Raw genomic sequence first — 27,732 nt, 5'->3', positions numbered from 1 at the left:
CTTTTAGTACTGCCAATATATACCACTTCTGATGGTTCTTCCTCATATACATTAAATTTCTCAGTATAGTTTTCAACCTTATTTTCTTTATTTTTCTTTAGTACAGGTAAATAATTTTATTTTCCTATCTTGGAGACTGTGATCCTCTGCCTTCCGTCTAGGTCCCGTGGCCATCCTTTTTGAAGAGTGTTAACGTTCCTTCTCTTTTCAATGTTGTCATTTGGAGAACAGTACACTGTTTTGTCTTTAAGGCTTTTGATCATGGATGAGAATGAGTGTGATGTGTGGACTCCTTTTGGGGGGAGCTGTTACTCTTTTTAGGGAAGCAGTTACTCTTTTTTGAGATTTGTTTTTAACCTGAGATTTTGATTTATTAACCTGTTTGTCTACATGTTGAGGTAAAAAAATTTGCTCTGTACTTGGAGCAAGAAGACTTAGGTTTGAGGCCTTCTTCTGTTACTTGTCAGATTTGTGACCTTTCACTTGCCTCATCTAATAAGATGATAGTTCCTATCTATATCCATGGGATTACAGTGAAGATCAATTTATTATAGTATATACTTGTATATATATATATTATATAATATATATATAGTATAGTATATATTTGGTATACATTATATACCAAAGGATTATGTAAATGTGGTATATTATCAAAATCATCACTCACATCCCTGAAATAGCTTTAAAAAAACGAAAGGTCAGTTAGTTAATCTATAGATGGAATTCGGTTTTTCTGTTTTTGGCTGAAGCATTCAGAAGTCTACTTGTAGGTGAATGTCACCTATAATGTCTTTTGGATAATGAATCTGTTATTACTCATTCTAGAGGAATTTCAACCTGTTAATACTTATGTCATACCTGTTAAGGAGCTTTGTTATCAGATACGTTCTGGTTCAGGTTCTGGTTTTGCTATTTACTATAATTTTCCCTGATGCTCAGCAGGAAAGAATCTGCCTGTAATGTGGGAGATGTGGGTTTGATCCCTGGGTTGGGAAGATCTCTGGGTAAAGAAAATGGCAACCCATTCCAATATTCCTGTTTGGAAAATCCCAGGGACAGAGGAGCCTGGCAGTCCATAAACTCGCAAAGAGTTGGAGACAACATATTGACTAAACAACAATAACAAAAATGCCATTTATTAATTGTATGAACCTGAAAAATTACTTGCTGATCCAGTTTCTTCATTGATAAATGGGGTTAATAGTAATAATAATAACAATAACAACAGTACCTACCTTATGAGGTTGCTGAAAGAAATAAATGAGAAAACCTATGATAAAGTATCCAGCATCCAGTACAATGCCTAAGATATTATTTGTGATTGATAAGTAAATAATAATAGTGATAGATGGTACCACCCTTATGACAGAAAGCGAAGAGGAACTAAAGAGCTTCTTGATGAAGGTGAAAACTCAACATTCAAAAAATGAAGATCATGGCATCCGATCCCATCACTTCATGGCAAATAGATGGGGAAACAGTGCAAACAGTGACAGCCTTTATTTTCTTGGGCTCCAAAACCACTGCCAATGGTGACTGCAGTCATGAAACTAAAAGATGCTTGCTCCTTGGAAGAAAAGCTATGACAAACCTAGATGGCGTATTAAAAAGCAGAGACATCACTTTGCCAACAAAGGTCCGTCTAGTCAAGGCTGTGGTTTTTCCAGTGGTCATGTATGGATGTTATGGATGTGAGACTTGGACTGTGAAGAAAGCTGAGTGCTGAAGAATTGATGCTTTTGAACTGTGGTGTTGGAGAAGACTCTTGAGAGTCCCTTGGACTGCAAGGAGATCCAACCAGTCCATCCTAAAGGAAATCAACCCTGAGTATTAATTGGAAGTACTGATGCTGAAGCTGACGCTCCAATACTTTAGCCACCTGATGCAAAGAGCCGACTCATTGCAAAAGACCCTGAAGCTGTGAGGGATAGAAGGCAGGAAGAGAAGGGGATGACAGAGGATGAGATGGTTGGATGACATCTTCAACTCAATGGACATGGGTTTGAGCAAGCTCCGGGAAATGGTGAAAGACAGGGAGGCCTGGTGTGCTGCAGTCCATGGGGTCGCAAAGAATTGGACACACTGAGAGACTGAACAACAACAAAATGGTGATGGTAAGTATAGAGGACGATGAGATTTAACACTTCCAGAGTACTTGCCATGTCAGGAACAATGCCAAAGGTTTCAGCGTGCATTATCTTGTATAATCCCACAAAATCTCCTGAGGTCTCTGTGAAAGTGTTAGTCACTCAGTCGTGTCTGACGTTTTGCGACCCCATGGACTACAGCCCGCCAGGCTCCTCTGCCCATGGAATTCTCCAGGCAAGAATACTGGAGTGGGCTGCCATTCCCTTCTCCCCGGGATCTTCCCTACCCAGGGAGTCCAGCCCGCCATCTCCCGCATTGTAGGCAGATCATTTACTGTCTCTGCCTCCAGGGAAGCCCAGGAGCCCCAAGAGGTAGATATTCTTATTATTCCCATTTTATAGATAAGGGAACTAAAATTTAGATAAGTTTTAACTTGCCCTAGTCATCCAGCTAATGCTATTATTCCTGAAGTCAGAGCCCATGAACTTTGTTATTAATTAAGCTTTTCTTTCCTGTTTGAAATTTGTCAGTTGTCAACAGTAATTATACATTCTGTGATGTAATAAAATCAACGATAATCTCTCTTAGAGATTAGGGAAAATTGTACAGACAAGAATGAATATATAAAACCCTTTCTTGTAATGTGTAGCTAGCCCAGTAGTTTAGAGTTTTAGGTTGAAAGTTATGTATTTTTTGTCCTTCATTATCTTAAAAACTTTTTTGTGAATTGCATCTGTTAAAATAGTGAAAAAATAATGGTCCATTTATTAATATATGAAATATTATTTGTAATTAACCACAAACTACTTGGACCGCATTGAGACTTTGTTTTTATCACAAAGACCCCAAATAGCAGAATGGATGAAAGGGAGAGAGAGAGAAAGAGAGAAGGGAAGAGAGAGATACAGATTATTACATTTTCTGTGAATGCTCATTGCTGGTATTTATAGATATATGTATTTTTTCTCTGTTGTGCTGTCTTATTTGCTCCACGCTCTTGTAAGAAAGCTGATGTGAGAGTCAAGGCTGTATGAGAGAACATAATTACATAATTACACAACCTTCTTTCCCGTAAATGGTCCCTTAAGCCTTTAGGTCAGCAATAGAGATAACTTAGTGGCTGTTCTTCTAAAGAACAAAGAAGTTCTATAGTTTTGTTTTTAGAGAAAGCAATCTTTGTGTTTGCATACAACAATGCTTTGGTAAATGCTGTGTATTTAAGGGAAGAATAGGGTACCTTTGGGGGCTCAGTGAGTATTTTGATGTTAGTCTTAAAACATATTTTCATGCTGTGAATGATAACTTGTGATAAACTGATGCTCTGGGTGTCTTAATGGTTGTTCTTTTCATCGCCAGTTTAGTATGACTCATTATGTAATGCTCTTTAATGTTTTGCTTGAATTAATGTGAATGTTTTATGAGAATACCAGATTTCAAGGACTTCTCAACAGCGTAATTCTTAGTTTGATGTTAAAGCGCATCAATTGAGGTATACATGTCATCAAGGGAGAACTCCTTTCATTGCCTTAACTTAAAAAGGAACATTAGAAAAGAAGTCACGTGGGTGCAGTAGAAAATCACTTTTGTTGCTGTGAGCAGTAAATCCTCTCTAAATGTACAACTGGGTTTTGTTTAGGTTCAAGAGAGGGCCAGTGAGATCAATCTGGTTGTGTAAGAACATATGGTCTGAGTCAGAAGAAACCTGAAATTTGGGGTAACTAGTTTTATCTCTTTGGGAAATCTACTTACAACCATAGACTCTTGGGAATCTTAGAGGTTCCCTGGCCCCCCTTTGCTTGTGGTGAAATCTTTTTTTCTCTCTGTTCTTAGATGGCAGTTTTCCAGGATCTTATTGGCCATTTCTCCTAGGGAGGAATATATGACTTTGATTTTCTTGTACTTGAAATTGGAGTAATACTTGTTTCTCACCGTCTCCTAGGTTATTGTGTTTATAAAAGACGTGTAGCTTGTTACCTTAATTTTACCAGCTGAATTTCTGTTTCTGTTAGTTCAAGGGCTGGCCACGTTGTTAGAAAAAGGTGCTGTACTGAGATTGAGTAGGTGTTTATCCTAGGACATGTGAGAAGATGGCTATGTGTGCCTCTGATTGAGGGTTGTGGAGAGCCTGTCTTGGTTGTTCCTGCTTATACTTGGCCATGATCTAGGCCTGGAAAGGGAATGAGATGGCTTCCAGCAGCCATTGTAGCTGTTACCAAAAAAAAAAAAAAAAAAAAAATCTGATGGAACTTGTATCACATGGATGCTTTTGTGTTTGATGGAACTAGATACATGGCTAATTAATTTGTAAAGTGATTAAAAAGTGCCTAGTATGTGCCTGTAACTTTGAGGATTGGGTCGGTAAGGAGGACTGCCATGACTTTACACATAATGGCCTCAAGTGAGACCGTGAGTATAGAGGTTGTTTGTCCTGGCCTGACCTAGAGTGTCACGTCACCTTTCATGGCAAACTGAAAAGAGTCAGTTGCACAAGTTATCTCCGACTCTTTGTGACCCCATGGACTGTAGCCCACCAGGCTCCTCTGTCCATGGAATTCTCCAGGCAAGAATACTGGAGTGGATTGCCATTTCCTTCTCCAAGGGATCTTCCGACTCAGGGATCAAACCCGGGTCTCCTGCATTGCAGGCAGACTCTTTACCCTCTGAGCCACCAGGGAAGCCTGGATGCTCATGGCAAACTGAGAATCACTTTAATGAGAGATGTTATGGAAGTGTTTTAAGCTTCTCAGAGAAGAGATGACATACTGATCTGAAGGTCTTTGGAGCAGACTTATTTATTAATTAAAAAAAATGTTTATTTATGTATGCATGGCTGTGCTGGGTCTTTGTTGCTGTGTGCAGGCTTTCTCTAGTTAGTGAGCGGGGGCTACTCTCTTGAGGTGCTCAGGCTTCTCACTGCAGTGGCTTGTCTTGTTGTGAAGCACAGGCTGTAGGTACTTGGACTTTGCTGGCTGTGGCATGTGGGCTCGGTAGTTGCGGTTCCTAGGCTCTAGGGCACGTGGGCTCAGTAGTTGTGGATCACTGGCTTAGTTGCCCTGTGGCACGTGGGATCCTCTTGGACTAGGGATCGAACCTGTGTCTTCCTCATTGGCAAGCAGACTCTTAACCACTAGACCACCAGGGAAATCATGGAGCTGATTTATTACATTCATAATCTTTGTGTAGCAAGGCTTCCCTGTTGGTTCTTTTTTAAATTGAAATTTAAAGAGATCCTTTAAAATAAAAACCAAAACAACGAAAAACCTTACTTGGATTGCATTGAAATTTGCTTTTAATTTATCAGAAAGACCCAAAATAGCAGAATGGATGGACTTAGGAGAGGATTAATTGCTATATTTTCTGTGAATGCTCATTGCTAGTAAAATTTATTTTTGCTGTTCAGTGCCATCTTATAAGAGAGCTGATGCAAGAGCCAAAGCTGTATGAGAGAGCATAAACTCATACCTCCTGCTTTCTCTTAGACTAGGAACTAATAGTTACGTCCAAATGGGTAGTTTATAAGTCTTACCTTGCTAAGATTTGGGAAACACATTTTAATACAGTGAAAAATGTGTTGCTTATTGTTGAAGCTGATTGATGAATACATGAAGGTGCATCATACTTGACTTCTTTGTATGTTTTAATATTTTATTGTACAGAATGTTCAGTTAAAAGCACTATAAATATGTGACAGAAGATCTCACATAGAGTCTTAGGAACTAGACTTCTAAATCTTATTAAAAACAAATGAGGAGACTTGAACTTCTGGCAGTGCTTCAGTTCAGTTCAGTTCAGTCGCTCAGTCGTGTCCAACTCTTTGCGACCCCATGAATCGCAGCACACCAGGCCTCCCTGTCCATCACCAACTCCCGAGCTCACTCAGACTCACGTCCATCGAGTCCATGATGCCATCCAGCCATCTCATCCTCTCTCGTCCCCTTCTCCTCCTGCCCCTAATCCCTCCCAGCAACAGGGTCTTTTCCAATGAGTCAGCTCTTCGCATCAGGTGGCCAAAGTACTGGAGTTTCAGCTTCAGCATCAGTCCTTCCAATGAACACCCAGGACTGATCTCTTTTAGGATGGACTCATTGGATCTCCTTGCAGTCCAAGGGACTCTAAAGAGTCTTCTCCAACACCACAGTTCAAAAGCATCAATTCTTCGGCGTTCAGCTTTCTTCACAGTCCAACTCTCACATCAGTACATGACCACTGGAAAAACCATAGCCTTGACTAGGCGGACCTTTGTTGGCAAAGTAATGTCTCTGCTTTTCAATATGCTATCTACGTTGGTCATAACTTTCCTTCCAAGGAGTAAGTGTCTTTTAATTTCATGGGTGCAGTCACCATCTGCAGTGATTTTGGAGCCCCCCAAAATAAAGTCTGACACTGTTTCCACTGTTTCCCCATCTATTTGCCATGAAGTGATGGGACCAGATGCCATGATCTTAGTTTTCTGAATGTTGAGCTTTAAGCCAGCTTTTTCACTCTCCTCTTCGGGAATGCTTACATAATGTATGTTCTCAAGAAGGCTGAGTCTAACAAGGGTTGTGGCAGAGGGAATAGTTTCTGATCCACCTGGCACTAACCAATTTCTTCACTATTTAGCAAGATATTTATTTAAAGCCTTCTACTTGTCAGTCGTTGTTCTAAGTACTGAGCAACAGCAGGGGACAAAACTGACAAAAATCCCTGGGTTGTTCTTGACACATGCCAAGCACATTACACGTATTTTCCCACCTTATCCACAGTGCCCAGTGCAATGCTAGATGGTGAGGTATACCTTCAGTGAAAGTGTGTTAAATGAATAACTGTATAGAGTAAGTGTGGTTTTTATTCCCATTTGACAGTTGAGGTCACTAACGCTTAAAGAGGTTACTTGACTAAAGTCACACAGCTGTTAATGACGGAGCTAGATCTTAAACTCAGGTCCTTGTGACCTCAGGTCCATGCTGTGAATCATGACCTTGTACTGCCTCCAAGACAGAGGATAGGCGTCTACAACTGAGCACTTGCATGTCCATAGACACTTTCTCACCCACTATCACTTTTGTACAGACGAGCCTTAGTATCTAGGTGAGTGTGTTGTTGTTTAGTTGCTAAGTCGTGCCCGACTTTTTTGTAACCCCCATGGACTGTAGCCTGCCAGGCTCCTCTGACCATGGGATTTCCCGGGGAAGGATACTGGAGTGGGTTGCTGTTTTTTTTCTCCAACCTATGGATCAAACCTGAGTCTCCTGCGTTGGCACGTGGCTTTTTTTTACCACTGAGCCACCAGAAAAGCCCTTAGGGTGAATATCCTCAGATGCAATTACATTAAATCTCCTATCACTTGAAACATCAGCTATTAGATATTCTTATTGTGGTTTAAGTTGGTTTATTTTTCTTGTTTTAAATTGTCCTTATCTTTCTTCTAATCCCTCTTATAATGTTTGGTAAAACATTACTCTAGCACTATGCTCTCATAGTGGGTCTTCAACAGATGTTTTTTAGAATAGAAACCTGGGAGGGCCTAATAGCTAATTTTCTCAGTCATCTTTGTCCTCAGCTACATATATATGTGTGTTTACTTGAGATTCACCTTTATGTTTTTCCCATCCAGTTAGTTGATATTTGATAATTGGTTGTCTTACTGCCAGTACTGTAGATGTAGGTGGCATTTGTGATACAGTATAGGTATAGGCTTTTTAAAATTAAAGATCCACTTGGCATGTGAGAAATACTTGTTATCTCTGTTAAGCAATCAATAACTCTACATTGGAAATGCAATACCTGGGTCAGAGGAGATGTCATGGGCTTTGGAGTCAGATAGAGCTGACTTATTCATTTTTTTTTTTTTCAGTTATTATGTGACCTTCGACAAGTTGCATAAATTCCGTGAAGTTTAACTTTCTCTTTAATAATATAAAGGGTTCTATAATATCTGCTGCAATAATAATTATGTGAGTGCTTACTATATGAAAAACCAAGAATTATAGCATAGCAAATTTAAATAACCCTGCCCTTAGGTCACACAGTCACTAAGAGTGGATGTAAACCCAGAATAGAAATCCAGATCTGCCTAATTGCCAAACTTGTACCTATTTGCTGGTAGGAAAGCCATAAAAATAGTCCCTTCTACTCATTTTTTCAAGTAGTTTCTCTACATTTCAAAAAGAACATTAGAATACATTTATGTTGAAAGGTGATTTTAAAAGGCAGTGCTTTTTTTTTTTTTTTTTTAGTACTCTTTTTAAAAAAAGGTACCTGTTGGAGAAAGTTCTATAGGTAATTTGGTTCGTAAGACCAGATTTTAATTTCAAAATCTAGTAAATTCCTTGATTATATTTATTCAAATATTACATAAAGAGGCAAATAGAGTGCATGAACAGAGAAAACCCTGGGTAGCCCTCAAGAGAGACAAGATAATTTTTAGAAATGGCTTGATTTTGAGAAAGAGAAATGAGGTTTAAGTATATTAGGAATTAACTATATTTTAATGTTGGTCTAGTTTCAAACAAGTAAGTCTATTTCAGTTCGTGTCAGAGGTGTCTTTAAGTGTAAGGACTTGAAGTGTGTTGTTTTTAGTAGACAAGCATGACTAGTTGGAACAATATCTTTTTGTAATCCCGCCTTTAAAAAGTTGCTGAGCAGGAGAAATCCAGAGACAAGCTGTCTTTGAAGCTTTTTGTGGCATATTTGAGAATTGAGTAGTCAAGAGCTTTGTGTCTTAATGATGTGTCTGCTCTTATGTGTAATGTTCAGTCAAATGCCAAGTCATAAAAGCTTGTCTACCTCCCCACTCCCCCTAATTAAAAAAAAAAAAAGTTGTTTTTCTTCTGTATATCTGCATGGGAATAGGAGAAATAGGCTTTTGTCCTAAGAATAGAAAAAAAGACATTGCACAAATCAAGTGTATTTTAGTTGGGTCTAGAACTTCATTGTAAATTGAAACTCTTCACATAGACTGAAAGCAGCACCTTGATTCAGTACTTAGAGTTAGGATATAAGCGCCTTTTTGCTTAGGTCACTGGATCCTAAGTTAAATATCATCCTCTTCTAGTGTATAGTTGGGTAGCAGAGTGAAGTGGTCTAGAATTTATTACTAAAAGTGTGGTCTGTGGACCAGCAGCATTGGTGCCTTTTGGAAATGTAAAATGTCAGACCCAGTCCTTAGCCAGCTTAATCAAAGTATTCGGGTGATTTGTGTGTGTCTCAGAGTCTGAGAAGCACCAGTTGAACATGAGCTATGGACGTGAATCTGACACTTTCTAATGTTGTGACTTTGGGCAAGTTATTTAACCTCCTAAGTTTCAGTTTCCTAATTTGTAGAACAGAGATAATAATGGTATATGTGCAGTGCTTAGAGGAATGGAGTTCACAGGAAGTGCTTCGTTAGAATTAGCAAGGTATTTTTAAGGTATGGGGTACACTATGTGCAGCACATGAGTAATTACAGAGTAAAATGCCAATGTTTGTTACCATGAACCCCATTATTAATTTATTGGTGAAGGTATTAAAAATAGCTTTAGGATCATATACTATTATTATCTTTCTGTATCAGTGTTACTTGTCATGGAATAGCAAAGTGAAAAGTAGATAACTTATAACTTTTGAGCACAAATACAAATTCACAGAACTTTAATCATCCCATAAATCACCAGAAGGTTGTAGTTGAGGATTTGACCATCTTTGCCAAAAGTACCAAAGGCAACACCTTAAGGTTATCGTAGGGTTGTTTTCTTTCTACCTGAATTGCCTCGTAAAACTGTACCTTCTTAGAAAGAGGGTGGAAGAAAGGAAGGGGGAGAATGACCTGCAGACTGTCTCCCTCCCCCCACCTCTTCCTGTCTACCTTCTTTCCTCCATTAACCTCCAAGAGTTGTTGACTTCTGCTTTAGATGTTGGAATCCTCTATACGTATTAGAGAAGAAAAAACCTAGTGCCTACATTTTATAATTCTATATGTAGAATTAAGTTTTGCTGATAGTAATTATTTAACATTAGTTTTTAAAAAGACTAGTCAAGCCAAATTTCTGTAAGAACTGTGTAAAATGTATGTCTGTCTTGTCTGTGGGGGAAAACTACAGACTGCAAAGTTTAAATGCTGAAAGTGCCCCTTTGAGGTTTGTCCTGATGGGGCTTTATCTGTAAACCTACATTGTTGGAAATGCTTCATAGAGTAACTGTGTGGTTTCCTTTACTCATAGAACTGTTAGGTCAGTGGGAAAGAATTACAAGACAGAGCTGCCAAATAAACTATGAAAAACGTAATAGGCAAACTTTTAAAATCTTAGATATTGGCATATCTCAACAATCTGTACTGTTCTAAGGTGTGATAGCTTAGGAGTGAATATGATTTGAATTTGATATATTTTTAAAGACTGTCAAATTCAGAACTAACAGATCTGTCTCCTGACCCTAACCATGGTCCTAAAATAAATTGCTTCAGGAAATTGGATCCCAAAGATTACAATCTTTTTCCTTAGGTGGGAAATTTTGAAGTGTGTCTGTATTCCACTGGAGATCAAAGAGATGAAAGAATTTTGTGCTGATTGACGTGACAGCTGTGGATTGAGCAAAACTTCTTTTTGAAAGGGCTGTCTTACCTTTAAGATTATGACTTTGGAGGAACTAAGGTGAAGCAGTAGAAAGAATCAGAACATGTGCAATTCCTTAAAAATTTATTGGCTTAAATAAAATTTGGTCTGTGTTATGCATAATTAAAAGACCCTTTACACTTTGTGCAAAAAAAAAAAAAATGCTGAAAGTGCCCTAATGTAGAATTAGAATATTTTGTATTTTATTTTACTTTATTTAGGTGTTAAAAGTGATTAAGCATATATAGAATTAGGTTGGGCTTCCCTGGTGGTTCAAATGGTAAAGAATCTGCTTGCATTGCAGGACACCTGAGTTTGATCCCTGGGTTGGAAATATCCCCTGGAAGAGGGCATGGCAGCCCACTCCAGTATTCATACCTGGAGAATCCCATGGACAGAGGAGCCTGGTGGGTTACAGTCCATGGGGTTGCAAAGAGTCAGACACAATTGAGCAAGTGACACTTTCACTTTTCTTTTTTTTTCAGGATTAGGTTACAAATAAATCTTGGGAACTTTTGGTAGGCCTATGGTATACTGAGTTTGCTGGCCCTACAGATTTTTTTGTTTTGAAGATCAAAACCTCAGCCTTATCAGTGATAGACCATTTGGAAAAAATGACTTTGGTGTATGGCAACAGTTGGCCTCCACAGGATTAGGCAACAGAGGCCAACTTAGTCTCTTGGCATTACTGAATGACCCCAGGCTTTCCCCTGAGGGGCAGGACCTGCCTCTCTGCAGTTTATGACATGGACGAGTTACCCCAGGAAAGAACTCTGAAGGGACTGAGCCACTTGGGCCCAGCTTCCCAAACTCACCAGTCACGTAGGTCATGAATGGGCCTTGGACTTTCAGTGCATAGTGCGCGCCTGCTGCTTTAGCACAGGAAAATGTTTCCTGAACCTTACACGACCTATTAGAAAGTGAAGTCCTGAGCCAAAAGCAAGTGAAGCTGTAAAACAGTGTTTTTAGAAAAATGGTTCTGAAATAAACCTGGAGTAGTGATTTATAGAGCTAGTTATAAAAGATTTTTCTTCCCTGAGATGAACAGAATACCCATCAACAAAAGTAATAAGGAGCCAAGATACTTTCTTCAGTTAAAAAAATATGTATAATAAAACAAATAGTACCATAATAAATCAGATTTACTATGAATATATTCTAGACCCAGACTACTAAAGTAGTCTCTAAGATATAAAGCAAGTTAGACTTAGTTACTGATTTTCCTTATTACCAGAACCTAAGCAGTGTAAAAGGATTAACTAAAGCATTAAGATGCATGCTAAATAAGGGAATGGAAAAGATTAATAAGAGGAGACCAGATTGACAAGAAACTCTTATTTGTCTCTTTAGTAATAATCAAGCTGTAAGAAAACATGGGAAATCTTTAAATAGAACTGATTCATTTTCTCCATTCAATTAAACAACAGATATTGTCAACTGTTCCTTCAGTGTGTAACTTGAATTTGAATGTTTCTCTTTATTTGCACAGCAGCCAACATTGTCTAAACAAACACACATGCACACATACACACACAAACACAAGCTTGTTTATTTCTATGTAGCTGTATCTACCTCACTGTACACACATACACTGTGTGTATGTGTTTTAAGAGAAAAAATGGTCTGACAAAACTATATGTCCTACAGTTGGGTTTTGGAGACGTAAACCCTGAAACAGTTCTTTTTGTTCTGGCCCAGACTTGGTTATTTACCTTAGAGCAGAAGCAGGGAACATTAAAACACAGAGAAGTGGTTATGTCCTCAAGTGAGTCCATGGTATACAGGCCTCTGTATTAGCTTTATTGGGTGTACAGAAATCATGATTTTGATCTCTTAGATCAGAAATGTCGGATATGTGTTATGCATGCTAGTATTCCTTTTTCCCTGAGCAGACTTGACTAACTTCCTATGGCATTGTGGAATTGGCTTCTAGTCCCTCTTAATACCTTTCTCTTCCTAGCAGGCCATTATCATCTGATTAGAGATTATAACATGAAGCCCTTTCAGACTTATTATACAAGTGAGGGCCCTGGGCAATGTCATCTCCTAAGGCTTCACATACCATCTCACTGTGTTTAGGGCTCTGAAACCTTTATGGCTTTGATCCTAGTTACAGTAGTTAAACTCTAGACTCTCTCCTCTGCAGTGGGCAGCAGCTGAAATCTCTGTTCATATCTGTTAGCTTTATTTTAGCTGCTTGCGTCTTTTTTTTTTTTAATTTATTTTTTATTTTACTTTACAATTCTGTATTGGTTTTGCCATACATTGACATGAATCCACCACGGGTGTACATGCGTTCCCAAACATGAACCCCCCTCCCACCCACCTCCTCACAACATCTCTCTGGGTCATCCCCGTGTACCAGCCCCAAGCGTGCCGTATCCTGCATCGGACATAGACTGGCAATTCGATTCTTATATGATATTATACATGTTTCAATGCCATTCTCCCAAATCATCTCACCCTCTCCCTCTCCCTCTGAGTCCAAAAGTCTGCTATACATATCTGTGTCTTTTTTGCTGTCCTGCATACAGGGTCATCATTGCCATCTTTCTAAATTCCATATATATGTGTTAGTATACTGTATTGGTGTTTTTCTTTCTGGCTTACTTCACTCTGTATAATCGGCTCCAGTTTCATCCATCTCATCAGAACTGATTCAAATGCATTCTTTTTAATAGCTGAGTAATACTCCATTGTGTATATGTACCACAGCTTTCTTATCCATTCATCTGCTGATGGACATCTAGGTTGTTTCCATGTCCTGGCTATTATAAACAGTGCTGCGATGAACATTGGGGTACATGTGTCTCTTTCAATTCTGGTTTCCTCAGTGTGCATGCCCAGCAGTGGGATTGCTGGGTCATAAGGCAGTTCTATTTGCAATTTTTTAAGGAATCTCCACACTGTTCTCCATAGTGGCTATACTAGTTTGCATTCCCACCAACAGTGTAGGAGGGTTCCCTTCTCTCCACACCCTCTCCAGCATTTGGATCGCAGACATTCTGACTGGTGTGAAGTGGTACCTCATTGTGGTTTTGATTTGCATTTCTCTGATAATGAGTGATGTTGAGCATCTTTTCATGTGTTTGTTAGCCATCCATATGTCTTCTTTGGAGAAATGTCTATTTAGTTCTTTGGCCCATTTTTTGATTGGGTCGTTTATTTTTCTGGAATTGAAAGAAACTAAAGACCTATATATAGAAAACTATAAAACACTGATGAAAGAAATCAAAGAGGACACTAATAGATGGAGAAATATACCATGTTCATGGATCGGAAGAATCAATATAGTGAAAATGAATATACTACCCAAAGCAATTTACAAATTCAATGCAATCCCTATCAAGCTACCAGCGATATTTTTCACAGAACTAGAACAAATAATTTCAAGATTTGTAGGGAGATACAAAAAACCTCGAATAGCCAAAGCAATCTTGAGAAAGAAGAATGGAACTGGAGGAATCAACTTGCCTGACTTCGGGCTCTACTACAAAGCCACAGTCATCAAGACAGTATGGTATTGGCACAAAGACAGAAATATAGATTAATGGAACAAAATAGAAAGCCCAGAGATAAATCCATACACATATGGACACCTTATCTTTGACAAAGGAGGCAAGAATATACAATGGAATAAAGACAATCTCTTTAACAAGTGATGCTGGGAAAACTGGTCAACCACTTGTAAAAGAATGAAACTAGATCACTTTCTAACACCGCATACAAAGATAAACTCAAAATGGATTAAAGATCTAAATGTAAGACCAGAAACTATAAAACTCCTAGAGGAGAACATAGGCAAAACACTCTCTGACATAAATCACAGCAGGATCCTCTATGATCCACCTCCCAGAATTCTGGAAATAAAAGCAAAAATAAACAAATGGGACCTAATTAAAATTAAAAGCTTCTGCACAACAAAGGAAAATATAAGCAAAGTGAAAAGACAGCCTTCGGAATGGGAGAAAATAATAGCAAATGAAGCAACTGACAAACAACTAATCTCAAAAATATACAAGCTGCTTGTGTCTTGCTCTGCTCAGTTGCTCAGTGATGTCCAACTCTTTGCCACCCCATGAACTGTAGCCCATGAGGCTCTTCTGTCCATGGAATTTCCCAGGCAAGAATACCAGAGAGAGTTGCTATTTCCTTTTCCAGGAGATCTTCTGACCCAGGGATTGAGCCTGTGTCTCTTGCATCTCCTGCTTTGGCAGGTGGGTTCTTTACCACTAGTACCACCTGAGAGGCCCGCATCTTGCCCTGCTGCTGCTGCTAAGTCGCTTCAGTCATGTCCAACTCTGTGCGACCCCATAGACAGCAGCCCACCAGGCTCCCCCATCCCTGGGATTCTCCAGGCAAGAACACTTGAGTGGGTTGCCATTGCCTTCTTTCTCCAGCATCTTGCCCTATCCGTGTGTGATTTTTTAGTGTCAGCCAAAAATTATGGTAGAGTTCATACTTAGAAATTGGGGGACACATGCTCTTCTCTTTGAATCTCTCTTTTTTCACTTCTTCCCTTCATTTGCTAGCTGTTTTAGATGCCCCAAACTCTGATTTTTCAAGCCAGTAAGTTACGTCTGTGAATTTTTTATCTTAATTTTAGCTGTCCTGCATAGCACAAACTGGGACCTGCCTTCAGAATAAAAGTCGTTCAAACCAACCAATCAACCTGGAAATTCACCCAGGACTATTCCCTTCTTCCAAGTATAACCCCCGACTCCCTATCTCCCTACACTTTGGTCTTCTCCTGCGATTTTCTCTCTGCTTTTGGTAGCCCTCCAGTGCCTTTGGTAGTTGATTTTTTAATATTTTGCCCAGAGTTTATAGTTGTCATGGGCAGGAGGATTGACCCATATAGGAGCAATTGCCCGTGACTTCTTGGTTCTTTCCTTTTTTATGTAATGTATTTGTTTTGGTTGCCCTGGGCCTTCCTTGCTGAGTGTGGACTTTCTTTAGTTGTGGGGAGTGGGGGCTCCTCTCTAGTTGTGGCGTGCTGGCTTCCTATTGTGGTGGCTTCTCTTGTTGTGGAGCGCAGGCTCTAGGGCCAGGGCTTCAGTAGTTGCAGTGCATGGACTCAGCTGCCATGTGGCATGTGGCATCCTCCTGGACCAGGGATCCAACCCACTTCCCCTGCATTGGCTGGTGGAATCCTATCCACTGTGCCACCAGAGAAGTCCCCTGTTCTATCCTTTTTTAAAAAATTGAAATGTAGCTAAAATACCATAATTTATCTATTTCTAATACTGCTTCAATTATACTGGACTGAAGCTCTGTAACCATTACCTAGTAACACTCCTCTTTCTTCCCCAGCCCCTGATAACCTTGAATCTAATTTCTGTTTCTATGAATTTGCCTCTGCTAGGTATTTCATATCAGAGAAGGCATTGGCACCCCACTCCAGTACTCTTGCCTAGAAAATCCCATGGACCGAGGAGCCTAGTAGGCTGCAGTCCATGGGGTTGCTAAGAGTCGGACACAACTGAGCGACTTCCTTTTCACTTTTCACTTTCATGCACTGGAGAAGGAGATGGCGACCCACTCCAGTGTTCTTGGCTGGAGAATCCCAGGGACGGGGGAGCCTGGTGGGCTGCCATCTATCGGGTCACACAGAGTCGGACATGACTGAAGTGACTTAGCAGTAGCAGCAGCAGTAGATATTTCATATAAGTGGAATCATACAATATGTGGCCTTTTATGACTGGATTCTTTCACTTAGTATAATGTTTTCAGGGTTCATCCATGTGGTTGCATATCTCAACTTTATTCCTTTTTATGGCTGAATAATATTCTATTCTATGTATATATTTCATTTTGATTATCCATTCATCTGTTGATGGAGACTCGCATTGTTCCAGTCTGTTGGCTATAATATGTAAATAATGGTGCTGTGAACATTCACAATATAAATTTTTGTGTGGACATTTTCATTTTTCTTGGGAATATGTGTAGGACTGAATCATGCATTTTTTTATGTGTGTTTAATTTCTGAATTATGTATGTTTAATCATTTGAAGAACTGCCAGACTGTTTCCTAGTGTGGCTGTGCCATTTTACATTCTTACCAACATATGTGGCGGGTTCTCATTTCTCCACATCCTTGCCAACATCTGTACTCTGTGTTTTGGTTGTAGCCATCACAGTGGGTTAGAAGTGTATTTCCTTGTGGTTTTAATTTGCACTTCCCTGATGGCTAATGTCTCCCTTATTCTTAAAATACCTAAGTCTCTTGACTTGCATGTAATACCACACTTTCTTATTTTCCCTATTATCTCATTATCTACTTCTTAGTCTCATTTGTTGATTCTGCCTCTTCTGCCTGCCCTTGAAAAATGGAGTTCCTCAGGTACCACCTGGGTCTTCTTGTCTTTCTGAACATTTTTCTTAGGGAACTTTGTTCAGTCTCATGCATTTCAATATCTTCTGTAGTAGAGGCAGTCCTTCTAGGCCTTCATTTTCCTTGACTTTTAGATATGATATCATGAGACTCCCTTAAGATGACCACCAAGTGACTGGCCAAATTAAAATCTGTGGTTCTAAAACTGTGAGCAGTTTGCTTTTCGTTTTCTAAATGTTAGTTTGAACTTTAGATGAGTGTGTATGTTGGTGTGGGGGATAGAGAGGGAAGCTTTTGGACACACTTGTTGGCAGCTGGAAATTCTGAGGATATTTTTGGAGCACGTGGGAATGTGCTCACCTGCTAAGACCTCCTCACTGTGTAGAAGAGCTGCTTCTCATCTGACCAGAAGAGGCTCAGGGAGTCAGTGTCATAGGTGACTGACAGGTTGCTGAGATGGTGGCCTGCTTTCCTCCCTTCTGTATAGGCTTTACTACTTAGTGAGATTGTGGGGCATTCCTTCTGACCAGGAATCTCACTTTCTTCTCCTTTTGGATTAAGGACAGCTAGGAGTCAATAATAAGTAAATTTTTATATTCGGTCTGCAAGTGTTCTTTGTCATTTTGTGATACCGAAGGTGAACCTGAGATAATCTATTACCAAGTTTATGTGTGTGTGTGTGTGTGTGTGCGTGATCAGTCATGTCCAACTCTTTCAACCACATGGGTTGTAGCCTGCCAGGTCCTCTGTCCATGGGATTTCCCAGGCATGAACACTGAGGCGGGTTGCCATGCCATCCTCCAGGAGATCTTCCCAACCCAGGGATTGAACCTGAACCTACGACTCCTGTGTCTCCTGCATTGGAGGCGGATTCTTGGCTGCTGAGCCATTGGGGAAGCCTGAGACAGATCTATTACCAAGTTTACACCCAAGTTTATAAGCCTGAGACAGATTTGTTGTTCATATGCTAAGTTGTGTCCCACTCTTTGCAACCCCATGGACTGTAGTTCTCCAGGCTTCCCTGTCCTTTACTATCCTAGAGTTTGCTCAAACTCATGTCCGTTGAGTCGGTGATGCTATCCAACCATCTCATCCAGTGTCGCCCTCTTCTCTTCCTGCCCTAAATCTTTCCCAGTATAAGGGTCTTTTCCAGTGAGTCAGCTCTTTGCATCAGGTGGTCAAAGTATTGGAGCTTCAGCTTCAGCATCAGTCCTTCCAATGAATATTCAGGTTGATTTCCTTTAGGATTGACTGACTGTCTCTTAAAACATTGCCTGTAAATTGATGATTCTCAAATGTATGTCTCCAGTTCCCACCTCTATCCTCAGCTCCAGGAGACTGCCTGTGGGGCAGTGAAATGTCAGGATGACTGCTTATAATATGCATTTGGTTCAAATTAGAAGAGAAGGCCATTTGTTTTCTACTCTAAGCTATAGATAGGGTGAGTAAAAAGTGCACAAAAAACATAAAGGAAAACAAATTCCAAAGGGGGCAATAATGCAATAATTTCTGATCTAAATATGAATCAAATTAAAACTTGGTATGCTTTGGAGCAACTGGTAGTAGCCAGGAAGGGTATTGTATTCTTTTTCTGGTAGCAAAAGGGTCATGACCTTATAAGCATAGAGAACGAAATGTGGAGGGAGAGAGCAAATTAGCCAACATGGCATGGCCAGGTTCCCTTGCCCCACGTTTTGTAAATGATCATGTAATAGCTGAGATCACTTATAGCGCTGTGCATGCACGTCATGAGGTACTCGCTTGGCCATGGGCAGCTTTTTGTTCTGTAAGCATATGTAAGCTCCACCTGGAAAGCCCTTGTGGGTGTGTGGTGTTAGGTTATGTTATGGCTGCTGCCACAAGCTGTTGTGCCAGCCAGCAGAGACTAAACATGTCTGCAATTCCTCTGGCTCCTCGCATTGTCTTCCAGCTTCTTCTTAGCTCGTGTCTTGTCCACCATGGATTCAGTGAACAGTGTGCACAGTGAGATACAGTGAGACAAGTGTAATCTTAACGAATTATCCTTTAGACCAGTGGTCTTCAGAGTTGAGTCCCTGGACCAGAAGCATCCCTGGGAACTTGTTAGAACTGCGAGGATTCGGACGACATCTCAGATCTGTAGAATCAGAAACTCACCGGGTGAAGTCCAAGTCTTGTGTTTTAACAAGTTCTCCAGGTGATTCTGATTCACACTGCAGTTTAAGAACCACTGCTACAGACAATGCATGAAAGACACATAAAATTATGGCTATATAATGGAATGTGCATTTTATTTTATTAAAAAAAATATTTATTTATTTGGTTGCCCCAGGTCTTAGTTTCTTTTATGCAGGATCTAACTCTCTGAGCAAGGATAGGACCCAGGGCCCCTGCATTGGAAGCATGGAGTCCAGCCACTTAGCCAAGGAAGTCCCTGGAATGTGAATTTTAAATCTTCACAATGTAGGACAAAAATAAAGCAGAGCTGAGGGAAGTTGGGAGGAGATGTAGAAGAATGGGTACAGGTTCTGATAGTCTTGTTTTGTATTTGATAGAACAAAAAAGAAATGGGTAGTATATCTAAAAAGTAACGAACTAAAATTAGTGATATACATTGAGAGGAATAGAGAGGGTGTTTATGGCAAGTGTAAGTTAACTAAAGCATGAGTCCTATCAGATGTATCTCACAGATACCTGTAGGTGATAAATTAAGCTGCTGCTGTAAGTCGCTTCAGTCGTGTCTGACTCTGTGTGACCCCATAGACCGTAGCCCACTAGGCTCCCCTGTCCCTGGGATTCTCCAGGCAAGAACACTGGAGTGGTTGCCATTTCCTTCCCCAATGCATGAAAGTGAAAAGTGAAAGGGAAGTCGCTCAGTTGTGTCCGACTCTTAGCAACCCCATGGACTGCAGCCCACCAGGCTCCTCCCTCCATGGGATTTTCCAGGCAAGAGTACTGGAGTGGGGTGCCATTGCCTTCTCCGAGGTGATAAATGAAGAAATATTGGTAAAAATGAATTATTTAGAAAATTGAGAGTAACTGCAGGAAAACCCCTAAAATGAAATGGTTAAATATGATTGCCTTTAGGAACAGGAGAACGGAGCCCTTGGTCCTCCTTGAGTTTTTTTTAACTATATGCTATATATTACTTTGATTAAAAATTTAAAGACAGAAGAAAATGTGCTTCAATTGTGGAGGAGTATCCACTCATTAAATTGCAGAAAGGGCTGCCTGTCACTGTTCTGAGTTCTTTTTCCTATGGTTGAAAGCCTCTGATTCTTGTAATTACACATGGCACTTCTGTTTGAGTGTTAGATGAGTGGGTTTGTAGAAGTGTGGTGTGTGTGTGTTTCTGAGGCTCCCGTGGCTTGTGCTGGGTAATTAATCTTTAGTTTATATTCTTCCCATTTTTTAAAAATTACTTAAAGAGCATCAAAATCATTGGAAAACTAAAATCAGCATTTTAGTTCAGTGCTTACATATTTTTATAGAATCATCCATAGCATAAGACTTCATAAGTAACAACTTAAGTTTTTATTTCCCAAGATAGGTCTGAATGTTCTCCACTTTCTATATTTGAATTGGGCTTCCTGCTAACTAGCTTTTAAAGGCTAATGAGATTAAGAGCCAAATTTGGTGCCTGTGTAGTTCTTAACCTAGTTGACTTTATGAGCTGTCTTCCTCCATTTTTATAGAACTTCTTTTATATCCAAATGTAATGATCTATTTATAGATAAGAGATAAAGTGTTTTAATCTTACTCAGGGGATCCGTGATGAGCCCCAGATGAAATCCAAGTGAAACAATAAGCTGAGTACCAGTGCATAATTTCTATGCTAGCTGAAGCTTTAATCCTCTCATAAAATATTTATCTATGCTTTATGTCACAGATGTAAAGATCTTTTCTATCGGAAGTTATATTTTATTAGTTTGCTAATTATGGCTGAAATGAAAGACAAAGTGTGAATGCATTCTTAGTTTCAAATATGTTTTTAAATTGGTTAAACCATTTAAAAAGCTTTATTTTGGAATAATTTTAATATTATAGAAGAGTGAAGAAATAGTACAGAAGACTCACATGTCTGTTATCCAAATTTAGCAAATTTTAACTCTTTGCTACATTCAGTTCAGTTCAGTCGCTCAGTCATGTCCAACTCTTTGGGACCCCATGAATCGCAGCACGCCAGGCCTCCCTGTCCATCACCAACTCCAAGAGGTCACTTAAACTCACGTCCATTGAGTCAGTGATGTCATCCAGCCATCTCATCCTCTGTCGTCCCTTTCTCCTCCTGCCCCCAACCCCTCCCAGCATCAGAGTCGTTTTCAATGAATCAATGCTTTGCATGAGGTGGCCAAAGTATTGGAGTTTCAGCTTTAGCATCATTCCTTCCAAAGAACACCCAGGACTGATCTCCTTTAGGATGGACTGGTTGGATCTCCTTACAGTCCAAGGGACTCTCAAGAGTCTTCTCTAACACCACAGTTCAAAAGCATCAATTCTTTGGCACTCAGCTTTCTTCACAGTCCAACTCTCACATCCATACATGACCACAGGAGAAACCATAGCCTCGACTAGACGGGCCTTTGTTGGCAAAGTAATGTCTCTGCTTTTCAATATGCTATCTAGGTTGGTCATAACTTTCCAAGGAGTAAGTGTCTTTTAATTTCATGGCTGCAGTCACCATCTGCAGTGATTTTGGAGCCCGCAAAAGTAAAGTCTGACAGTGTTTCCACTGTTTCCCCATCTATTTCCCATGAAGTGATGGGACCAGATTAGGTTTATCATATTTGGTTTTTCCTCTATCTCTACTCACACTCTCACACACACATTAGCACACACTATTTTTTGAGAGTATGCTGCACACATAATGTCCCTTTTACTTAATACTTTATTGTGTCTTTCTTAAGAACAGCAATATTCTCTTCTGTCACCACTGTACACTCAATAAAATCAAGAAAACTTAACATTCACACAATACTTGTATCTTTAGTCCATATTGCCAGTTTTGTCAATTGTTCTAATAATGTCCTTTGGGTGTTTTTCCCCTTCCCATTCAAGATCCAGGTTAGAATTGCATGTGGTTGTTATTGCTTGGTAGTTTTCTTTAACCTGGAATATTCCTAAGCCTTTCTTAGTCTTATGACATTAGTATTTTTATGATGTTAATATTTTGGAATAATGCAGGGTGGTTGGTTTTTAGTATGTTCCTAAAACAGGGTTTGTCTGGCGTTTCCTCATGGTGAGCCTTGAAGTGACTTGGCAGCAGCAGCAGCAGCCAGAGGGCGACATAAACGCTGTTGTGTTCTCAGGGTCTCATGTCGGGAGGCACCCAGTATCCCTGTGCTCCTCACTGATAAAATTTCATCACCTGGTCAAGGTACTGCCTGGGTTAAGTAGTTACGATTTTCCCCCTTGTACCTTGTAAGCCAGTTGGTGGGGAAGATACTTTGAGATCATGGAAACATCTAATCCTCATCGTTTTTTTTTCTCCATATGTTTAGCATCTCTTTATGATTGGTTCTTGCCGGAACCCAAATTTACTGTGATGGTTGTAAAATAACGATTTTTAAACTCCTTTACTCCCTCCATATTTTTAAGTGTTTATTCTCTTCAAAGGAAGAGCTCCTGCTTCTTAATTACTTATTATCTGTTGCTATCAGTATGATAGGTTCAAAAAAATAAAAAGCTGATTTTATTCAGTGAGTTACAATCCATTATTGTTCTTTTTGCTTAGATGTTGACGTTATCACAGATTTGACTAAAAGAGCCCCTTAAATCTGGCTCCTGTATTTTTGATCTTCCTCCATATTTTTTGAACACATATTTTTTTCTCTCGTGCAACAGACTGTTTTAGGTTTGCCTAGTATATTCTACTTCCTTGGATCAGCCATTTTTATGAATTCCTTTAGCTTCGTTTTTTAAAAAAAAATTGTTTTATTTTTAAACATGTTATTGAAGTGTAGTTTGGTTTACAATGTTAATTTCTTCTGTACAGCAAAAAAATATGTGATTCAGTTACACATATATGTATTCTTTTTCACATTCTTTCTTTTATGGTTTATCACAGGATATTGAATATAGTTCCCTATGCTACACCGTAGGACCTTGCTTTTTATCCATCCTATATATAACAGCTTGCATCTGTCCTTTAGCTTCTTTTGATATCCTAACAACCACGTCTAGACTATGAGGTAGTGAAATTTACAATATTTAGGGCTTTTTCCACCAAGGGAAATTGGGGGAAGAGGAAAAAGACCCAGATTAAAGAAGTAGTTGGTAAGACTTCACCTGTTTGGGAGGTGTGTTTGATAATGGAGGTGGTGACAGTGGAGAGCAGATGGCCAGCAGCAGAGGCCACTCCAGTGGGTGGCCAAAGAGATTGGCCAAATGGACAGTACTCCTGGTTCTTCATGGCTTGTTTTATACTTGGCGTCCCGGGATGCCACAAGCTCCCTTTTGCTCTAGTGATGGACTGTGGAGGTACTCAGTGGGCTAGTGGGTGCTGGGTTCAGGATGGAAAGGCTACCATGTGTAGTGACTTAATGAACAAAGGCAGATGACTGTGGTTGTGGACCGTGGCAGTGTGTGGTAGCACAGTCTCTCAACAAGCCATTTGGCAGGGGTAAGGGATGGAGAGAGGGATTAAGTACAAAGAAGCACCCCAAGAGAATTTGGGGAATGATAGAACTTTTCTTTCTATGCATTTTGAAAAAATTATAGAATTGTATATCAAAAGAGTGATTTTAACAATGTATAAATTTTTTAACAAGGCATGTTGAGTGTTTCTTGTCAAGGTAAAGAGAAGCCATCTTACATTGTATGAAAACTCTAGTTTGTCAAACATTGTGCATCTCTTGGCCTAAATAAAGGAATGATATACCTTGATTCCCAGTGTTTTAGATGTCCTTCCAATATCTCTTCCAAACTCTAGAACTTCTTCCATTAATTTATATTTTAGTATCAGCACCGAATCCCTGTGCCAGAGCAAGAGTTATTAGCAGGGTATTTGACACAATTCCAAAAGTAGATGCTATCATATTTTGGTCATCTTCAGAGGGGTGGCAGTGTCGAATTCCTACAGGTGCATTACTTACCAGGTCTATGAATTAGTCCATTTTTCCTGAAGCAGGTCACATTGTTGGAGAGAGGATCCAAATTATTTGGTAGAACACTGACTCTTGCTATCTCTGTTGGGTTTGATGAGACATATTTTGACAGGAATCCATCAATTGGTATTTGGTCATTTCCGTTCCTCCAGCTGTATTAACATATAGTTGCATACTGTGAAAGTTTAAAATGTACAATGTAATGCTACGTGTGTATTTTGCAAAATGTTTACCACAGTAAGGTTAGTCAACATATCATTCACCTCATGTAATTACCCTTTTTTGGTTGTTATTGAGGGCAGTTTTCCATCTTCTCCTTATTACCATCTTGAAGGATAGTAGCATCTGGAAAGCATAAATAAGAGGTTTAGCTGAGAGCTTTTCATTTTATTTAATTTATCCCTGCATTTCGTGCTTCTCACTTTTGGGGAATTTGGTTCCTAAAGCACGAAGGTACATCAAATGACAGTCTCAGATCCCTCAAATCAAGCTAATGAAAGAGTATATAACAAATCTATCATTCTTTCTTTGCTTTAACATACCGGACCGAGTAAGACCTTACTTACAATAAACAAACATTCCCAATCTCTGGTGGGGGATAAAGGCCCCACACGACAATATGTTAGTGCTAAGTCCAGGTTAACCATAACCAGTGGGCTGGAAAAACTGAAAATCTGGTGGACTGCTTCTTCAACTACCACCCTAAAGCCACACAAACTTAAGTTTAATCAGAAACCATCCGGGAGAGGAGGAGCTGTTCCCCCCACGTGGAACAGCCCATTTTCTAGCCTTATGGGGATTTATACTATTGACTATCATTTTTCTCTTGTGTTGTTAACCTTTTACTGACTCATCCTTTCAAGCACTTAAACGTGTTACCTTGCCTTCCATCCCAAATAAAGTGGCACCCCTCTACCTTAGCCTCTTGTCTCTCCAGGCTACTTCCTGTATTATCTTCTCTTTTTCACAAGCACAGTTCTCAAAAGCTGTGTTTACGATGGAAGACTCCACTTCAGTTTCACGCATAGGTCCTCCCTGCCCCTAGTATCTAAACTTAAGATTTTAGTCTTTTCAGCACCTGTTCCCAGGCCATCTTTTCAGGACACATTCTTCCTTATCCTCTGGTGATCTCGGGTATCGTTGCAATTAATTATAGACTAGCAGTTCCCCAAATTATAGTTTTAGTGTAGAGGCCTCTCTTTTGAGAGAGCTGTATATTCAGCTGTCTGCTTGATATTTATTCCTAGATATCTCAGAGGTGAACATGTTTAAAATATTGTGTTCTCAGTCTTAAATCATCTTTCCTCCACTTTATTTCAATTATTGTTACCACCATTTTTGCCCTTGTAATGCCTTGGGAGGGATCTTTGACATTCTCTCTCGTTCTCTCTACCACATCAGTCTGATAACCAGTGAATCCTACTGGTTTTAGCAATGAAATATTTCTTTTTTTAACTTTAAAATTTTTTGGTAATGTTTCTTAAATAAATGTTTATCTCGGTGTCTCTACTGGCTTCACCCTAGTTGAAACCATCATGCCATCATGCCATAGCCTCTCATATAAACTACTGTAGTAGATTGCTAATTTGTCACCTTGCATCCATTTTTATTACCCTTCTAGCTATTGTTCTTTTTTGTTTATTGGAATATAACTGCCTTACAATGTTGTGTTGGTTTCTGCTCTACAAAGAAGTGAATGAGCTGTATGTATACACGTTTCTCCTCCCTCTTGAGCCTTCTTCGGCCCCCATCCCACTGTCTAGGTCATCACAGAGCACGGAGCTGAGCTCCCTGTGCTGTACAGCAGCTTCCAACTAGCTAGCTGCTTTACACATTAGGTAGTGTGTATATGTCACTGCTAAGTCACTTCAGTCGTGTCCGACTCTGTGTGACCCCATAGACGGCAGCCCACCAGGCTCCCCCGTCTCTGGGATTCTCCAGGCAAGAACACTGGAGCGGGTTGCCATTTCCTTCTCCAATGCATGAAAGTGAAACGTGAAAGGGAAGTCGCTCAGTCGTATCCGACTCTTAGCGACCCCATGGACTGCAGCCTACCAGGCTCCTTCGTTCATAGGATTTTCCAGGCAAGAGTACTGGAGTGGGGTGCCATTGCCTTCTCCGGTATATGTCACTGTTAACTGTCAATTTGACCCACCCTTTCCTTCCCCCACTCCATTCCTGCTCTACCAATAGGTAGCTATTGTTCTTAATTTAGGGCTTAAAATCCTTCCATGCCTGCATTCCTCCCAACACCACCCCCACCCCCATCTTGAGCCATTTCTTACCCATTTCCTTTTCTTTCTTCTCATTCTATTCAAGTCCAGCTATCTTTATGGTCTGTATTACTAAACTTTGCTTGAAATTCTCCTTCTTTCCATACCTATTACTAATGTCAGAGTTTGGACCTCTGTTATTTCACTTGAATGTCATCCCTGACACAGCCTCTTAAAGGTGATTTTTACTACCTCCTGACTTCTTATTCACCGGTCCGCCCCCTGTTAGCCACCAGAATAAATTATATGAAATTCCTTTGGATCCTGATTTCCTATAACATCAAGTCCCACTCAGTGGACATTAATTTGAGCAAACTCCAGGAGATAGTGAAGGACCGGGAAGCCTGACATGCTGAAGTCCATGGGGTTGCAAAGAGTCAGACATGAGTTAGTGACTGAACAAGTCTAAACTCCTCAGTGTGTTTCTTTAATCCTGCAATCCTGATTGTCCTCTCAACTCTGGGCTCATCTCCTGATTGTCTCTGCCTTGAACTTGTTTCAGCTAGATTACCTGAAGCCAATTCTCCTGTCCCCCGCCATTCCTAGCAAGCTGATTCGTCTCTCCAGGGCTTTACTCAAAATTCCAGGCTTCCCCCCACATCTATACACAACACACACATACACACACACACGCATGCACACTTGTCTACCCCCACCTCCCTGCCCTGCCCACCCACCCCATCCAACTTGGCTACCTTCTACCCTCTGTTTTAAGATTTACCTCCTTCATGGAATAAAACCCTTCCTTGCTCTGCCTACCATCTCACACTGCATTAGGTACCCCACTTTGTTACACTTTCCAAATTAAATTACAGTTAGGCTTATGTGTTTGTTTCTTTTCTAAACAGTGAGTACCTTTATCTTTATGTCCTTAGAATTAGACAGATGTACAATCAATTTAGAATAAATGATAATGAACGCATGAACATGAGTGTTCTGAGAGCTAAGAAGTATGTGCCACAGCAAAAATCAAATGATAGTACTTTTACTGTGTCAGAAAAAAATATTTTTGTGTGGATATTTTCAGTTGTCATTTTTTTCCATACATTTTTCTTAACTTTCAATTACATACTACTTCTTAGCAAGATTAATGAATAAATATGCTTCCCAGAAGACACTAATGATGAAGAATCCACCTGCCAGTGCAGGAGATGCAAGTTTGATCCCCAAGTTGGGAAGGTCCCCTGGAGTAGGGAATGGCAACCCATTCCCGTATTCTTGCCTGGAAAATGACATGGACAGAGGAGCCCGGCCAGCTAACATCCACGGGGCTGAAAAGAGTTGGGCATGATTGAGCAACGGAACACACAAATGACATATGTTCGAAAAAGCATGGAAATAGACTGCTGTGCTTTGTATGACAGGTTTTTATT

General features: G+C 39.9%; 1 protein-coding gene and 1 non-coding gene across 2 annotated transcripts in view; both read left to right on the top strand.

Moving 5' to 3' along the window:
• Positions 1–27,732, top strand: part of SMYD3 (SET and MYND domain containing 3) — a 747,085-nt gene that overhangs the window by 24,031 nt on the left and 695,322 nt on the right. The window lies entirely within an intron of this gene.
• LOC120880680 lies at positions 10,185–10,311 on the top strand. Its single transcript, XR_005725089.1, has one exon. It is a non-coding gene; the product is annotated as a small nucleolar RNA SNORA18 (small nucleolar RNA).

The sequence above is a fragment of the Oryx dammah genome, unplaced genomic scaffold, assembly GCF_014754425.2.
Source record: "Oryx dammah isolate SB20612 unplaced genomic scaffold, SCBI_Odam_1.1 HiC_scaffold_21, whole genome shotgun sequence".
NCBI lineage: Eukaryota > Metazoa > Chordata > Mammalia > Artiodactyla > Bovidae > Oryx > Oryx dammah.
The sequence above is the reverse complement of the archived record's forward strand: the minus strand, read 5'-3'. Positions and strand labels throughout refer to the sequence as shown.